The 19,541-nt window shown below is 45.5% G+C and overlaps 1 protein-coding gene across 1 annotated transcript in view; it reads right to left on the bottom strand.

Annotated features, from left to right (window-relative positions):
• JAKMIP1 (janus kinase and microtubule interacting protein 1) overlaps window positions 1-13,612 on the bottom strand; it is a 254,492-nt gene extending 240,880 nt beyond the window's left edge. The window contains exon 1 of the mRNA XM_040335404.1: window positions 13,465-13,612. The gene's annotated coding sequence lies outside the window, so the exon portion shown is untranslated. The remainder of the gene's footprint in view (window positions 1-13,464) is intronic.
• Window positions 13,613-19,541: the final 5,929 nt, after the last annotated feature.

Below are 19,541 nucleotides of genomic sequence, written 5' to 3'. Positions count from 1 at the left end.
CGCTACGCGTGTCGCCATTCAAAAAAATTACATCACGGCGCGCAAAGCACGGCGGGAGTTAAGAAACGGAGCATGCGCAGTAGGTCCGACGCGGGAGCGCGCCTAATTTAAATGGCACACGCCCATTTAAATTGGCCCGCCTTGCGCTGGAGGCCGCTGGCGTCGTTTTCATCGCAAGTGCTTGGTGAATCAGGCACTTGCGATGAAAAATTGCGGCGGTGTAACGTATCTAGGATTCTACGTGAATCTGGCCCTATGTAACTATGTATGTAAAATTGTAAAATGACGTTTGAAGTTACATTAAGATGTTAAGGGTTATATAATTACATTATAAACAGGTTTACATCAACCTTTAAATACCTGAAACACAAATGTTACTAGTCATCAACACAACTTGCTCACACATACATAATTAGAGCAGCAAAACCATGGTGCAGAGCTAAAGAATTGTTGGTAATATCACCATCCGGATCAATCACCCCCTATGTGAAATTCTACTGTGGCAATGACTAATACACTAAACTGCATGTGACAAATTACATCCTCTCAGAAGATATAAGACATTTCTGTCAAAGGACCCATATTCCAATGTACTTTGTACTACATTGCTCTGCTCAGGCTAATGCAATGATAAGCTGAAATCTATTCCTTCCAATAGGTCCAGAGCACACTAACTTAAGTTCATTTAACCCACTGGTGCTCAACCTGCGGCCCTTTGGCTATATGATGCCTTCGGACCTCAGCATTTTGTAGTAGGAACATTGATTAGGTCAGCCTTTCTAAGCCTTACTAGTGGCTTAAAGTGGTTGTAAACTCTCGGGGACAAGTTACACCTACAGGTAAGCCTATATTAAAGCTTACCTGTAGGTTTTTGCAATATCTCCAAGACCTTCAACGGCGCATGCGCTGTCTTGAAAGGGCACACTGTGTCGTTTCAAGCCGGGGTCATGCCGTTAAAGGCGGCTCCCGCGACTCCAGGTAGTCACAGAGCCGGAGTTTGTGGCCCCCGTAGGAAGAGGGGTGAAGAAGGAATGCTTGCTGCCACGGAGGAAGAGGGTGACATCGGGGGCTTCTCCTGCAGGTAAGTGTCACATAATGGGCTACTATGCGATGCATAGTAGCCCATTATGCTTTACCTTTGCAGGGAGACAGGGTTTACTTCCTCTTTAACACAGCCTTACCGCATGCAATTCCATCCTCCTGACAGGAGACAGAGCAGCCCGAGCGGCTGAATGCTCTGTCTTCTGTCTCAGCAACAATGTCAGACCCAGCCGGGAGATCGCTCCGGCGCTCACAGGGGCTTCAGATATCTGTCCTCCGCTTTCCTGCCTCTCTTCCGGCAGTGGGGGGGCATTGGCAGCGGCGGTGCCTAGCATACATTCGCTCCATAAGATGCAGATACATTTTCCCCATATTTCTGGAGGGAAAAAGTGTCTTATGGTGCGGAAAAAACGGTATGTACTACTAGAGAGATAAAAAAGTGATAAGCGCTAAAGTATAAGTGTAAATCACTGGTGGCAGATAGCCAACACACTATGACTAAAGTGAAAGGATGAGCTGGGGGAGCCCAAAAACTGTGAGAGTGCTGTCTCACTAAGAACCAAAGAAACAATAAACAAATAATTTAAATAATAAAGTCTATGTGCAAAATAGCCAGTATGAGATCTTGAAGGATCAGTGGATGGATCATCTAGACAGGTTGAAGCAGTCCGACAACTTATCTCCTATTGCCCTTACCTTTAGCCAGTGGTAAATGCGCGTAGGGCAAATATTTTCTCCTCCTGTTGGATCTGCGCCGCCACTCCTGGATCAGTTCCAATGGTGTCCTGGAAGGTTGAAGGTCCTGGGATCCGTGTGTCCGTGGTCCCAGGGATGAAGCCGAGGGATCGCCAAAGAGTGCAATAAAAAATATACCACAATGGTGAAGTAAGTTGGGACCGGTTAAAATTTATTCCAAAAACGTATCCATAAGGTAAAAAACAAAAAATCAAAGATTCGCGCTACAGCATATGTCAGCGTCGGACGCGGCGTGATGACCAGCCGACTTACTTCCGTTGGCCTCCGGCTGCTTGCATAGGTCTCACTTCCTACGTCGTTACGTCACTGTCTCGTGACTTCTTCAGGGATGTACTACTAGACTAGTACTGAAGGCCCTACAATCAGGTCCACCTTTGCGTTTTTCGGGCAGATCTGATTGGAAGCTTCATGTAGGTCTATGGGTGACGGATGTGTCCATTTCAATCCGCATGCCACTCAGTCAATCCAGGTCAGAAAATAAAATGCAATTGGAATTACAGTCGGCGTGGGGATGTCACACATATATGTTGGTCATGTCCACGATCAGCTTCTGGTCCAGAGTCTTTGGCCTATTGCAATTCTTATTTCATGTAACAATTCGTAAAGATGCCGACTGGCTCTTTTACATTGTCCTATACCAGGTCTTTTTGTGCATCAGCGGAAATTGGCCTCATACCTTTTTACATCTGCCAATCGAACTATAGCCCAGACCTGGAAGACTCCGTCTGTTGCTTTTCAGGAAGCGAAAGCCAGAATGACCGCTCTGATGGTGGATGAACAGATGTCTAGAATTTTGAAGGATTCGCATGCAAAATTCTTAAGTTTGGGACCCTTGGATGACGTACTCCTGCCCGTCTCTTCCCCCGACTAGCTATGGTCGACTGTAATCTTTGCTTGTGCAGGTCCTGCGTCTGTGGTACTCGCCCTCTGCTGGGCCTTTCTCTCTCTTTCTTTTTTTCCCCTTTTTATTCCTCCTCTGTCTTTCTTCTCCTCTTCATTCTTGATATGACGGCTATTCGATGGAGACTGATTTCCCTTAGGGGACAATACAGTATAACTTGTGCTATGTGCCTTACCTCTACCCCGACCCTTTTGGGTCCCAGCAACAGTTTATAGTTATGTTCATCATTCTACGTACATATGCTGTTTCTTTTGTATGTGCCTGTTCAATATTGCAAAAAACATGTGGGAAAAACATGGCTTGTCATACTCTCTCGAAACTTAAAGTGGGGGTTCACCTGAAATTTTTTTTTTTAAAGTCAGCAGCTACAAATAAAGCAGCTGCTGACTTTTAAAAAACGAACACTTACCTGTCCAAGTCGCTCGCGGCTCCCTCTGTAAGAGATTCGGGAAGTGAATCGCTGCGGTTTCACTGCCCGGTTCCCTACTGCACATGCGCGAGTCGCGCTGTGCAGTTCCCAATGGTTCCCTTTGTGTTCTGGGAGCCGAGTGTTTCCCAGAACACAACGGGGGGGGGGGGTGACGCAGAGGGGCCGGACTCCCACGGGAGTCTATACCCGGAAGTGGTGCAAATACCTGTTTCATACAGGTATTTGCACCCCCCTCCCCCCTGAAAGGTGTCAAATGTGACACCGGAGGGGGGGAGGGTTCTGAAAAGCGGAGGTTCACTTTTGGGTGAACCTCTGCTTTAAAGGGGTTAGTTATAAAGGTACAATTTTTTTTCCTAAATAGCTTCCTTTACCTTAGTGCAGTCCTCCTTCACTTACCTCATCCTTCCATTTTGCTTTTAAATGTCCTTATTTCTTCTGAGAAATCCTCACTTCCTGTTCTTCTGTCTGTAACTCCACACAGTAATGCAAGGCTTTCTCCCAGGTGTGGAGTGTCGTGCTCACTCCCTCCCTTGGACTACAGGAGAGTCAGGACGCTCTCTATGTTGCAGATAGAGAAAGGAGCTGTGTGTTAGAGAGCGTCCTGACTCTCCTGTAGTCCAAGGGAGGGGTGAGCACGACACTCCACACCAGGGAGAAAGCCTTGCATTACTGTGTTACTGAGTTACAGACAGAAGAACAGGAAGTGAGGATTTCTCAGAAGAAATAAGGCCATTTAAAACCAAAATGAAAGGATGAGGTAGGTGAAGGAGGACTGCACTAAGGTAAAGGAAGATATTTAGGGAAAAAAAATTGTACCTTTACAACCCCTTTAATAAAAATATTGAAACAGAAAATAAAATGTAAGAGCTCTGCATCCTCTTCCATTTATTCCAGCCTAAACAAGATGGACTAGAGGTCACCTGATGTAAGTAGACACAAGTCTGTTTATACCCGGCTGCCCACAGACCCAACACAGGTCCAGAACGCTCCAGTGTGTAAAAGCAGAAAACAAGTGAATGGGCCAGAATATCACAAAACAGACCCTCATCCCATTCCACTCTGATTCCGCAGGGGAACCTTAACCAGCTCCCCGGATGGAGGCCGCCTGTGTAAAACCAGACAGAGCCCTTGTGAAAGATCCTCGTACTTCCAGATTTCTTCCACAACTTCCAGAAGCCCTGACTGTGCGTCTGTCCAATATCCAGGTTTCATTATATAGACCCGCAGGCCTATTCCAAAAACACAAAACCAGTGCAAAGGCCAATGAGAAAACATGGCAACTAAACAGGAATAATCCAATCATCAGGCCACATTCACATCGGCTCCCGTGTTTGGTTAATTTAGGTCTCAAATGTCAGGGTGACAAAGCGTAGAATGGAGCGTGATTTCTGCGCTCAGGAGTCACAGGTGATTGCATGCAACCAGCAGCAGTCTGTACAAACCAGACCTAGATCTGTACAGGGACAGATGTGTGTATAGCTATGGCGTCTGTCATTGATCTGTACACAATCACTGGTGACGCCCGGGTACAGAAATCACGCTCCTGTGTACACCCTGCAGCCGTGTGACTGAGGAGGAATACAAACAAACATTAGGTCTCCCGATCAAGTTCTACCACATTTAAAGGCTGAGTTCCATAAAACATTCCACACAATCAAAGCGCCCCAGTAGCTATTAAAGTGATTGTAAAGCTTCTTTTTTTCTTCAATAACAATCATGTCATACTTACCTCCACTGTGCAGTTGGTTTTGCAGAGTGGCCCCGATCCTCCTCTTCTGGGGTCCCTCACCGGCTCTCGTGGCTCCTCCCTGCATCGTATAACCCCCTAGGAGAACACTCTCCCGGGGGGTTACCTTGCGGGAGCGCTCCCGAGTCCAGCATTTGCATCCATAGATGCAGAATGCCGGACTCAGCCCTGCCCCCCGCGTCATTGGATTTGATTGACAGCAACGGGAGCCAATGGCTGCTCTCAGTGTTAATTTTGTCGACTAAAACATTTTAGTCCACTAACTAAATACCATTTTAGTTGGCTAAAACGAATGCCGCGTACACGCGATCGGAAATTCCAACAACAAAAACGTGGATTTTTTTCCTACTGAATTTTGGCTCAAGCTTGTCTTGCATACACACGGTCACACAAAATTCCGACCGTCAAGAACGCTGTGACGCGCAGCACTACAACGAGCCAAGAAAAATTAAGTTCAATGAATCCGAGCATGCGTCAAATTCATTCCGAGCATGCGTGTTTTTTTGCACGTCGGAATTGCATACAGACGATCAGAATTTCCAACAAGAAAATTGAGAAGGCAAATAGACTGTGCACTTTGCAAAATGCAGTTGCACTCTGCAAGGGAAGTTGCTCCAGAGCTTAGTAAATTAGGTAAAACTTCACTTTGCAAAGAATATCCAATCACATGCAAGGAAAGAAAAAAAAATATTTTACTTGCACATGATTGGATGATGGAAGTCAGCAGTCTGCTCATTTACTAAGCTCTGGAGCAACTGTGCACAGTCTATTTGCCTTTAGTAAATCAACCCCAATCCCAATGCTCCACAGTGAGTAGAACAAGCATGCTTTACTGCAAATACTGACTGATTTTACTGTTGTGGGTTTAGTAACACCTCAACCCCTTGATCGCTGCTAGATGTTAACCCCTTCTCAGCCAGTGTCATTAGTACAGTATAGTATTATCACTGATCACTGAATTAGTGTCACTGGAAATGGAGTCAGTTCCCACCCAGTGTTAGTTAGTGTCAGATTTCTCGCTGCACTATCACAGTCCCACTATAAGTCGCTGATCACTGCCATTAGTAGTATAAAAAAAACAATTCCAATTCATATATACTAGGGTTGTCCCGATACCACTTTTTTAGGACCGAGTACAAGTACCGATACTTTTTTTCATGTACTCGCCGATACCGAATACCGATACTTTTTTTTTAAATGTGTCCCCAAATGCAGCCATGTCCCCCCACATATTGCAGCCATGTCCCCCCACATATATCCAGCCATGTCACCCCATATATTGCAGCCATGTCCCCCCACATATTGCAGCCATGTCCCCCCACATATATCCAGCCGTGTCCCCCCACATATATCCAGCCATGTCCCCCCATATATTGCAGCCATGTCCCCCCATATATTGCAGCCGTGTCCCCCCACATATATCCAGCCATGTCCCCCCACACATATCCAGCCATGTCCCCCCATATATTGCAGCCATGTCCCCCCACATATGCAGCCATGTCCCCCCACATATGCAGCCATGTCCCCCCACATATATCCAACCATGTCCCCCCACATATTGCAGCCATGTCCCCCCCACATATATCCAGCCATGTCCCCCCATATATTGCAGCCATGTCCCCCATACCTAGTAGATGATGATGCCGCCGCCGCTGCCGCATTTTTTACTTGGGCTTTCATGTGCACTGCAGTGATTCGTGGTGAATTTACATGCATCTCGGTGCATTTGCAGTAGGGATGCACTGATACCATTTTTTTCCAGAGTGAGCACAAATACTTTTCCTCAGGTACTTGCTAATACCAATTACCGATGCCAAATTTTTCTGCGCAGTGCGATTTAAACCGATACAAAATTAATGAGCTCAAATCGCACCATAAAAAAATCGCATGTTATTTGAACAGAACTGTGGTGTGATTCCTGTCTGAATCGCATGCCGTTTCCCACACCGCTCCTGTGTGAGCCCAGGCTGAAGTCACTACGACAAGCCAGGGTTCACACAATAGCGGTGATGGAAACCACACGCCATTCAGGCAGGAACCGCACCGCATTCCTCTTCAAATCACATGCAATTCTTTGCAGTGCGATTTGAGTCCATTCATTTTTTACGGCTCAAACTGCACCACGCGAAAAAGATATCAGTTTTAAATATCAGAGCATTTGCACCAGTACAAGTACTCATGCAAATGCTTAGTATCAGCACTCATAGCGCTGCAACGCTAATTTACATTGCAGAAAAAAGGCATGTTACTGTCATTTTTTTTCACTGCGATAGTGTGATCTCTGCCCATTGGATAACCTGGACTGTCTATGTGGTTGGAGTGCAGTCAAAAATGCATCCAACTGCATGTGGTGTAAATAGGCCCTTAGGCTCCATTCACACCTATGCATTTTTAGTGCTTTTTGCAGATTTGCACTACAGAACGCGTTCCATAGGAAACAATGTTATATGGACTGTAGTGCAAATCTGCAAAATGCGAAAAGCATCAAAAATGCCTAGGAGTGAACCAGGCCTCAGGCTCAATTCACATCTTTGCAGTTTGCTTATGAGCATTTCTGCAGTGCTTTTTGCGGTTTTTTTTAAACTGTGATCTACTGCGTTTTTGCCGCAATTTGTGTTATGCTTTTTTTTGCTGTTTTTTTTCTTTTTTGTGGGGTAAATTTGTTATTGAACGGATTAAAAAACTCAAATTGCAGCAAAATCACTGTAAAAATGCACTGCATGCTTTTCTGCAGATTCTCCATTGAAGTACACTGAACCAAAAAAAGCACAGTTTAAAAAAAAGTCCCTGACCCTTTCCAAAAAACGCAGAGGCACAAAAAAATGCATTGATGTGAATGTGTTCCATAGGAACCAATGTTAAAAAAATGTCCTGTGTTTCTGTAAAAAGCATGAAAAAAAAAACGCATTGGTGTGAACAGAGACTAAATGCATCTATATCTGTGTCCACGTGTCTATATCTGTGTCCACGTGTCTATATCTGTGTCCACGTGTCTATATCTGTGTCTATATCTGTGTCCACGTGTCTATATCTGTGTCTATATCTGTGTCCACGTGTCTATATCTGTGTCCACGTGTCTATATCTGTGTCTATATCTGTGTCCACGTGTCTATATCTGTGTCTATATCTGTGTCCACGTGTCTATATCTGTGTCTATATCTGTGTCCACGTGTCTATATCTGTGTCCACGTGTCTATATCTGTGTCTATATCTGTGTCTATATCTGTGTCCACGTGTCTATATCTGTGTCCATGTGTCTATATCTGTGTCTATATCTGTGTCTATATCTGTGTCTATATCTGTGTCCACGTGTCTATATCTGTGTCCACGTGTCTATATCTGTGTCCACGTGTCTATATCTGTGTCTATATCTGTGTCCACGTGTCTATATCTGTGTCTATATCTGTGTCTATATCTGTGTCCACGTGTCTATATCTGTGTCTATATCTGTGTCTATATCTGTGTCTATATCTGTGTCCACGTGTCTATATCTGTGTCCACGTGTCTATATCTGTGTCCACGTGTCTATATCTGTGTCTATATCTGTGTCTATATCTGTGTCCACGTGTCTATATCTGTGTCTATATCTGTGTCCACGTGTCTATATCTGTGTCCACGTGTCTATATATGTGTCTATATCTGTGTCCACGTGTCTATATCTGTGTCCACGTGTCTATATATGTGTCCACGTGTCTATATATGTGTCGATGGGCCAGATTCATGTAGAAATCCGGCGGCGTAACGTATCCCATTTACGTTACACCGCCGCAAGTTTTCAGCATAAGTGCTTGATTCACAAAGCACTTGCCTGTAAACTTGCGGCGGCGTAGCGTAAAGCCGTCCGGCGCAAGCCTGCCTAATTCAAATGGGGCGTGTATCATTTAAATTAGGTGCGTTCCCGCGCCGAACGTACTGCGCATGCTCCGTTTTGAAATTTCCCGCCGTGCTTTGCGCGAAATGACGTCGCCCCGACGTAATGTTTTGAACGGCGACGTGCGTTACGTACTTTCGTATTCCCGGACGACTTACGCAAAAAATTTGAAATTCAACGCGGAAACGACGGCCATACTTTAACATGGGCTGTCTATTTTTACACCACCTAAATAGCAGCCGTAACTTTGCGACGAGAAAAGCCGACTAGCTACGACGTAAGAGAATGTGACGAACGCGCGTACCTTCGTGGATCGACGTAAACAGCTAATTAGCATACCCGACGCGGAAAACTACACCCAGCGGGCGCCGAAGTGTTGCATCCTAAGATCCGAAGGCGTACAAAGCCGTACGCCTGTTGGATCTTAGCCAAATGCCGTCGTATCTTTGTTTGAGAATTCCAAATAAAGATATGACGCGGCAAATTTGAAAGTACGCCGGAGTATCAGTAGATACTCCGGCGTACTGTTTCTGTGAATCTGGCCCGATGTGTCTATATCTGTGTCTATATCTGTGTCCACGCATCTACAACTGTGTCCACGCATCTATATCTGTGTCCATGTGTCTATATCTGTGTCCACGTGTCTATATCTGTGTCTATGAGTCTATATCTGTGTCCACGTGTCTATATCTGTGTCCACGTGTCTATATCTGTGTCCACGTGTCTATATCTGTGTCTATGAGTCTATGGGAGAGATTTACTAAAACTGGGGAACACAGAATCTGGTGCAGCTCCACATAGTAACCAATCAGCTTCTAATTTCAGCATGTTCAATTAGGCTTTAGCAATAAAACCTTGAAGCTGATTGGCTACCATGCACAGCTGCACCAGATTTTGTGAGAACAAATTTTAGTAAATCTCCCCCTATATCTGTGTCCACGCGTCTATATCTGTGTCCACGCGTCTATATCTGTGTTCATGCGTCTATATCTGTGTCCACCCGTCTATATCTGTGTTAATGTGTCTATATGCAAAGCACAGTTTAAAAAAAAGTCCCTGACCCTTTCCAAAAAAACGCAGAGGTACCAAAAAATGCATTGATGTGAATGTTAAAAATAATGTCCTGTGTTTCCTTAGACATTCCACGTGTCTATATCTGTGTCCGCGCTTTATATCTGTGTCCATGCGTCTATATCTGTGTCCATGCGTCTATATCCATGTGTCTATATCTGTGTCCATGCATCTATATCTGTGTCCACATGTCTATATATGTGTCCATGGGTCTATATATGTGTCCATGCGTCTTTATCTGTGTCAATGCTTCTATATCTGTGTCCATGGGTCTATATATGTGTCCATGCGTCTTTATCTGTGTCCATGCATCTTTATCTGTGTCCATGCGTCTATATCTGTGTCAATGCTTCTATATCTGTGTCCATGCGTCTTTATCTGTGTCAATGCTTCTATATCTGTGTCCATGGGTCTATATATGTGTCCATGCGTCTTTATCTGTGTCCATGCATCTTTATCTGTGTCCATGCGTCTATATCTGTGTCAATGCTTCTATATCTGTGTCCATGCGTCTTTATCTGTGTCAATGCTTCTATATCTGTGTCCATGGGTCTATATATGTGTCCATGCGTCTTTATCTGTGTCCATGCATCTTTATCTGTGTCCATGCGTCTATATCTGTGTCCATGGGTCTATATATGTGTCCATGCGTCTTTATCTGTGTCCATGCATCTTTATCTGTGTCCATGCGTCTATATCTGCGTCCATGCGTCTATATCTGCGTCCATGCATCTATATCTGTGTCCATGTGTCTATATATGTGTCCACGTGTCTATATCTGTGTCCATGCGTCTATATTTGTGTCCACGCGTCTATATCCATGTGTCTATATCTGTGTCCATGCATCTATATCTGTGTCCACATGTCTATATCTGTGTCCACGTGTCTATATCTGTGTCCGCGCTTTATATCTGTGTCCATGCGTCTATATCTGTGTCCATGCGTCTATATCCATGTGTCTATATCTGTGTCCATGCATCTATATCTGTGTCCACATGTCTATATATGTGTCCATGGGTCTATATATGTGTCCATGCGTCTTTATCTGTGTCAATGCTTCTATATCTGTGTCCATGGGTCTATATATGTGTCCATGCGTCTTTATCTGTGTCCATGCATCTTTATCTGTGTCCATGCGTCTATATCTGCGTCCATGCGTCTATATATGTGTCCATGCGTCTTTATCTGTGTCCATGCATCTTTATCTGTGTCCATGCGTCTATATCTGCGTCCATGCGTCTATATCTGCGTCCATGCATCTATATCTGTGTCCACGTGTCTATATATGTGTCCATGCATCTATATCTGTGTCCATGTGTCTATATATGTGTCCACGTGTCTATATCTGTGTCCATGCGTCTATATCTGTGTCCACGCGTCTATATCCATGTGTCTATATCTGTGTCCATGCATCTATATCTGTGTCCACATGTCTATATATGTGTCCATGGGTCTATATATGTGTCCATGCATCTATATCTGTGTCCACATGTCTATATATGTGTCCATGGGTCTATATATGTGTCCATGCATCTATATCTGTGTCCACATGTCTATATCTGTGTCCACATGTCTATATATGTGTCCATGGGTCTATATATGTGTCCATGCGTCTTTATCTGTGTCCATGCATCTTTATCTGTGTCCATGCGTCTATATCTGCGTCCATGCGTCTATATCTGTGTCCATGTGTCTATATCTGTGTCCACGTGTCTATATCTGTGTCCACGTGTCTATATCTGCGTCGATGCGTCTATATCTGTGTCCATGCATCTATATCTGTGTCCATGCGTCTATATCTGTGTCCACGTGTCTATATCTGCGTCCATGCGTCTATATCTGTGTCCATGCTTCTATATCTGTGTCCATGCTTCTACATCTGTGTCCATGCGTCTATATCTGTGTCCATGCGTCTATATCTGTGTCCGTGTGTCTATATCTGCGTTCATGCGTCTATATCTGTGTCCACGTGTCTATATCTGCGTCCATGCGTCTATATCTGTGTCCATGCGTCTATATCTGTGTCCATGCGTCTATATCTGTGTCCACGTGTCTATATCTGTGTCCACGTGTCTATATCTGTGTCCATGCGTCTATATCTGTGTCCATGTGTCTATATCTGTGTCCACGTGTCTATATCTGTGTCCACGCGTCTATATCTGTGTCCACGTGTCTATATCTGTGTCTATATCTGTGTCCATGCGTCTGTATCTGTGTCCACGCGTCTATATCTGTGTCCATGCGTCTATATCTGTGTCCATGCGTCTATATCTGCGTCCATATCTGTGTCCATGCTTCTATATCTGTGTTAATGTGTCTATATGCAATTAAGAAGAGTCCTAGAAGTCCCGATTCATACATATGCGATGCGGGAACTAGTGCGATTCCAGTGTGGGTTTCCACATTGCATGTCACTCACAAGCAGGTCACACTGACCTATGTGAACCGCTGTGGGTGTCAATGTAAAGATAATGACACCCCCAGATCGGTTGGCATATCGCAAAGTGAACTGTCAAATGCTGCACAAATCAGGTTCCATAGGTGTGAACATCCAATGCGATCCGATTTCTGTGTGGACCAAAAAAAAGGGTCCCGCACCATTTTGGTGCAAATGCGATGCGATTTCAGCCACAGTTTCTATGTCTGAATTCTCATTGCATGTGATCTGCACAGCAATGCAAATCTCATGCAATGTCTGTCATTGCACAAGTGTGAACCCATCCTAAACGCACGCGTGTCGCTGGCTGCCTGCATGAGGCCTCGGTCGCTAAGCATTTGTTTTTACACGTCTGGAGCTGCGTGCAGGCGGCCTATGTTAGTGAATGGAGATGCGGCGGCTGTACGACCGTCCATTGCCTAGGCCCCGCCCCTGCACACTAACGTCCTTACAGCCGTTACGTCTCCATTCGCTACCATAGGCTGCCTGCACGCATCTCCAGACGTGTCAGCGAACAGTGTGGGCGTGTTTATGAGGTCTCACCGCCGTTATGGGTGCCGGCTCTTTACCGGACAAGCCTGGATCGGTGCGTAGGGTGCAGTATCCCCTAGCAACCAATCAGAATCAAACTTTTGCAGAGTGGAATCTGGCAACCTGGTTACTATGGTGATCTTGACATCCTGTACAATACATTCCTCCTATTACAGGCACAGCTCAGCACACAGCCAGGTGACAATAGTATGAGGACGGCTCTTCTCCCCCACCCACCCTCCATATATATATACATCCTCCAGGTGTATATACACCCTCCATGTACAGCACAGGGACAGCCTGACATACAATGTCATCCCAACCACACCCTCCTGTCACACAAGTCTGCAGATCTGCTTATCAGTCCCTGACAGACATCCCCAGTCATCATCACAGGGACTGATCACAGGACTATGGGGGGGGGCACAGACCTACAGGAGGGGGGCACAGGACTATGGGTCACCCTGACATTGGCATGGAGCTGGGTGCAACCCCCCCCCCCCTATTATGGGTGTGCCCGGTTGCCCCTCCCCCTGGCACACACAGATCACAGTGTAGACGGTGCTGGGCAGATCATACCATTACCCGGCCAGCTTGGAGGGTGAGGTCCTCCTGGCAGAATACCCCCCTCCCCTCCTCCCGCCTGTCACTGTCCCCGACACCCTGCCAAGGCACTTACAGGGAAGGCTGCTGCTGGTGAAGTCACAGGAGCCGGGAGACGCGGAGGAGTGACAAGGAGCCCTCCATTCACCATCCCGTCTGGAGGAGCTGTCCCTCTCCGCCCGGTGCTGCAGTGCTGTCTGTGCTCCGAGCCTGGGAAGAGCCTTGCACCACGTGTGTGTCATTCCGCGACTCAGCCAGGGCCGGCGGCGACACCTGCTGGTCACACCGCGAATAGCAGCGCTGTCTCAGACAGCTACAGCAATGCTGGGCAACTTTAGTGAATTGAGATGAGGGGAGGCCTTTATAGCGTCATCACAGAGCACCCCACATTGTACAGAGCACCCCACAATGTGCATACCTTTATATCATCACTTCAGAGCACCCAACAATGTACATACCTTTATATCATCACCTCAGAGCACCCCACAATGTACAAACCTTTATATCATCACCTCAGAGCACCCCACAATGTACATAACTTTATATCATCACCTCAGAGCACCCCACAATGTACATAACTTTATATCATCACCTCAGAGCACCCCACAATGTACATAACTTTATATCATCACCTCAGAGCACCCCACAACGTACATACCTTTATATCATCACCTCAGAGCACCCCACAATGTACATAGCTTTATATCATCACCTCAGAGCACCCCACAACGTACAGAGCACCCCACAATGTACATACCTTTATATCATCACCTCAGAGCACCCCACAATGTACAGAGCACCCCACAATGTACATACCTTTATATCATCACCCCAGAGCACCCCACAATGTACAGAGCAACTCACAATGTACAGAGCACCCTACAATGTACATACCTTTATATCATCACCACAGAGCACCCCACAATGTACAGAGCACCCCACAATGTACATACCTTTATATCATCACAATAGAGCACCCCACAATGTACATTTTGTGGTGCGTTTTGTTACATATTATGTAACTATGTAAGTAACAAAATGCATCGCAAAATGCTTAGGTGTAAACGCAGCCTAAATAAAGGTATGTACATTGTGGGGTGCTCTGAGATGATGATATAAAGGTATGTACAGTGTGGGGTGCTCTGTGATGATGATATATAGGTATGTACATTGTGGGGTGCTCTGTGGTGATGATATAACCGTTTGTAAATTGTGGGGTGCTCTGAGATGATGATATAAAGGTATGTACATTGTGGGGTGCTGTGTGGTGATGATATAAAGGTATGTACATTGTGGGGTGCTCTGTGGTGATGATATAATCGTTTGTAAATTGTGGGGTGCTCTGAGATGATGATATAAAGGTATGTACATTGTTGGGTGCTCTGTGGTGATGATATAAAGGTTTGTACATTGTGGGGTACTCTGAGTTGATGATATAAAGGTATGTATGTACATTGTGGGGTGCTCTGAGGTGATGATATAAAGGTTTGTACATTGTGGGGTGCTCTGAGGTGATGATATAAAGGTTTGTACATTGTGGGGTGCTCTGTGGTGATGATATAAAGGTTTGTACATTATGGGGTGCTCTGAGTTGATGACATAAAGGTATGTACATTGTGGGGTGCTCTGTGGTGATGATATAAAGGTTTGTTCATTGTGGGGTGCTCTGAGGTGATAATATAAAGGTATGCACAATGTGGAGTGCTCTGAGGTGATGATATAAAGGTTTGTACATTGTGGGGTACTCTGAGTTGATGATATAAAGGTATGTACATTGTGGGGTGCTCTGAGTTGATGATATAAAGGTATGTACATTTTTGGGTGCTCTGTGGTGATGATATAAAGGTTTGTACATTGTGGGGTACTCTGAGTTGATAATATAAAGGTATGTACATTGTGGGGTGCTCTGAGTTGATGATATAAAGGTATGTACATTGTGGGGTGCTCTGTGGTGATGATATAAAGGTCTCCTCCCTAATACAATGGTCAGCCTCCCTCCTATGCAGTGTTTTTGATGCATTTCCACAGCGTTTAGCGTTTTTAACCTGCATGCCATCAAACACTTCCCCTAACAGACTTCCCAGGTTTAATTAAAAATGATGGTCCACTATTCTGCCCACTGACACCAGTGATGGTCCACTATTCCTCCCACTAATACCAATGATGGGAAGCAGTTCCTGCCATTGACACCAATGACAACTTACTTCCTATGACATCAAAGCTGTCATTCCTGTGACATCAAAGCTTTTATATATTCCCATTGACCAAAAAAATAAATAAATAAATAAACACGCCAAAAAAGCATGTTAAAAAACATACTGCAAAACACGCCTAAAAAACAGAAAACCTCAAACTGCATAGATGTGAACATAGCTTTAGGCTTAGTTCACATATGTCCAGTTTGCTTTTGATCCGTTTCTGGGGTCCTTGTCCACGCACCACCAAAATAAGTAATTCTGCGGTGACCACTAATGTAAGGGGGTACATCTTCCCTTGATCGCCAATCTAATGGGTGTATATCCAGAGACCACCGGTGTAAAGCCTCGTACACACGACCGGTTTTCCTGCCAGTATAACTGCAGGGAGAGCTTTTGGCCGGGAAAACCAGCCGTGTGTATGCTTCCTCGCAGTTTTCCCGACAGGAAAACTGCTGGGAATCCCGGCGGGAAAATAGGGAACCTGCTCTTTATTTTCCCCAGGGGATTCCCGGCGGTTTTAAACCCAGCAGTTTTCCCATTGGGAAACACTGCAAGGGAGCATACACACGGCCGGGCTTCCCAGCTAAAGCTCTCCCCACAGTTTTCCAGATGGGAAAACCTCTTGTGTGTACACGGGGAAAGTTACCGAGCAGGTTCTTGGTTTTCCCATCGGGATTCCCGTGGACTTTATTCCGGGCTTAAGAGGGCACTTTTACTCTGACCATCATTGTAAGTAGTCATTAATCCACTGACGATCATGTAAGAGAAGGCTAAATTGTTTCTGTCTATTTTCTGGTAATTATTTTTTGTTTAATTTCATTATTATTACTAAAATAATGTCATAAAGAACAGCTGTGGGTGTAAAACGCAGGAAGTATGCTACATTTCTTATTCTATTATATATTAATCCTAAACCTACTATTAATGGTAAGGTACTGTGTAATGTAGACATTTAGGTAGATTCACACACATTGGCCTAAACTTGCGGCGGCGTAGCTTAGCGTGTTTAGGCTACGCCGCCGTAAGTTAGCTAGGCAAGTGCATGATTCACAATGTACTTGCCTGCTATGTTACGGCGGCGTAGCCTAAAGCGGGCGGGCGTAAGGGCGCCAAATTCAAATGTGTGTAAGGGGCATGCTTTATGTCAATAAGGCTTGACCTTACGTTTTTGACGTTTTTTTATTACTGCGCATGTGCCGGGCGCCTACACTTCCCAGTGTGCATTGCGGCTAAGTACGCCGCACGGGCCTATTGATATTGACGTGGACGTAAAAGACGTAAATCCCGATTCACGGACGACTTACGCAAACGACGTAAAAATTTCGAATTTCGACACGGGAACGGCGGCCATACTTAACATTACTATTCCATGTAGGGCTAAGCTCTAACTTTAGGTGGCCTATCTCTAACAGAAACGGCGTAAAAGTACTGCGTCGGCCGGGCGTACGTTCGTGAATCGGCGTATCTACTCATTTACATATTCTACGCCGACCGCAATGGAAGCGCCACCTAGCGGCCATCCGAAATATTGCAATCTAAGATAGGACGGCGCAAGTTTAGATATGTTTAAGCATATCTCTGTTTGAGCATACACTTAAACATAAGTCGGTGTAGATTCTGAGTTAGGTCGGCCTATCTACTGATAAGCCGGCCTAACTCTTTGTGAATCTACCTAATTGTAAATATTAGCAGGAGTTAGGCCCTTTTCACACTGGGGTGGGAGGTGCGGTGGCAGTATAGCGCCGGTATTAATAGCCGCAATATACCATCGGAATTGCCGCGGGATTCGGCGAATCCCCCGCTAGCGGCCGAAAAAGGGTTAATACCGCCCGCAATGCACCTCTGCAGAGGCGCATTCGCGGACGGTATTTCCGCGGTTTCCCATTGTTTTAAATGGGAAGGAGCGGTGAAGGAGCGGTATACACACCACTCCTCTCACCGATCCAAAGATGCTTCGGGCTTTCACATTGAGAATGCTGGTCAGGGGTTTTTCAGGCAGTATTTAGGTGCTACTTTTAGCACTATACCGCCTGAAAAACTCCTCAGTGTGAAAGGGGCCTTACTTGAGACCAAAATGTTTTTTAACCACTTGCCGACCCCTTCACATAAAAGTACGGCGGCAGTGCAGCTCTCCTGTGCCGGATCATGTATCTAGTACATGATGCAGCACTTCCAGGTAGCCGCTGATCAGCGAGGAGGAAGACAGGACAGAGCTCTGTCAATGTAAACAATACAGAGCTCTGTTCTGTCAGCAGGGATGTTCCTGTTTTTGTTTCCCTGCAAAGCAGGGATTAAAAACCGGCACATTCCTTAGTAAAAGCAGCACACAGTACACATATAAACACTGGTTAGGCACACATATAACCCCTTGTTCGCCCTAGATATTAACCCCTTCCCAACCAGTGTCAGTACAGTGACAGTATATTTTTAGCACTGATGATTGTATTCGTGTCACTGTTTCCCACAAAGTGTCAGTTAGTGTCAGATTTCTTGCCGCAGTGCCGCAGTCCCGCTATAAGTTGTTGATCGCCACCATTACTAATATTGCAAATAAATAAATATATATATATAAAAAAAAAATTGATATGTTAGAAAGTTAAAAATATTGGGCCAGATTCACAGTCCGGCGGCGCAGCGTAACGTAACCCGTTTACGTTACACCGCCGCAAATTTTCCGATTTAGTGCCCGATCCACAAAGCACTTACCTGGAAATTTGCGGTGGTGTATCGTAAACAGGTCCGGCGCAAGGTGGCCCAATTCAAATGGGGCGGGTACCATTTAAATTAGGCGCGCTCCCGCGTCGGACGTACTGCGCATGCTCCCGTCGCAAATTTCCCGACGTGCTTTGCGCGAAATTACGACGCGCCAACGTTTTGTGAATCGCAACGTGAAAAAAAGACTTGCGCCGGGAAAAAGAAAATTTTTTTAAAAAATTCAAAAGCGACGCGGGAAAGACGGGCATACTTTAACATGGTGGAGTGCTTTTACACAATGTTAAAGGTGCCCTATCTTTGCGACGAAAATCTAACACTCGCGACAACGTAACGACGGGAAAAATCTTCGTGGATCGCCGTAACTCCTAATTTGCATACCCGACGCTGTATTACGACGCAAACTCCCCCCAGCGGCGGCCGCGGTATTGCATCCTAAGATCCGACAGTGTAAAACAATTACACCTGTCGGATCTTCTGGCTATCTATACGTAACTGATTCTATGAATCAGTCGCATAGATAGAACAACAGATACGCCGTCGTATCTGCTCTGTGAATCTGGCCCATTGTTTTTTTTTGGGTCTTTTTTCGTTTATAGCACAAAAAAATTAAAACACAGACGTGATCAAAAAACATTAAAAAAAGCTCTATTTGTGAGGAAAAAAATGTATTTAAATTTCATTTGTGTACCGAGTTGCACGACCGCGCAATTGTCAGTTAAAGTAACGCAGTGCTGTATAGTAAAAAATGGCCTGGTCATGAAGGGGGGAATCTTCTGGAGGACCCGATCAGATCAACGGATCAGCCTCAGGCGGCCTACATCGCGGGCACCCTGGACAGGTAAGTGTGCTTATTAAAAGTCGGCAGCTACAGTGTTTGTTTACAAACAGTTTTTATTAACAGCTGGACCTCCGCTTTAAGCCCCCGTTCACACCTAGGCGTATATACGCCTGTAGTGCGACGCCGCAGCCGCCCCTGAGACGCTGGAGGGATGATTTCACATTGCCCTCTATGGAGATGGTTCACATCTCCACGCTGAACGCTGAACGCCGTACGCCTGCAGCCTAAAAACAAGTCCCGGACCTTTATTTCAGTCGGCTTTCGGCGTTCGGCATAGGAGATGTGAACCATCTCCATAGAGGGGGTTAGGCTGCATTCGCTGCGTTTTGTCGCCGCAAATCGCGGTACAAAACGCTGCAATTTGACGCCGCAATTCGCGGGACAAAACGCCGCGATTTTGTA

The sequence above is a fragment of the Rana temporaria genome, chromosome 1 (genome assembly GCF_905171775.1).
Source record: "Rana temporaria chromosome 1, aRanTem1.1, whole genome shotgun sequence".
NCBI classification, from domain to species: Eukaryota; Metazoa; Chordata; class Amphibia; order Anura; family Ranidae; genus Rana; species Rana temporaria.
The sequence above is the reverse complement of the archived record's forward strand: the minus strand, read 5'-3'. Positions and strand labels throughout refer to the sequence as shown.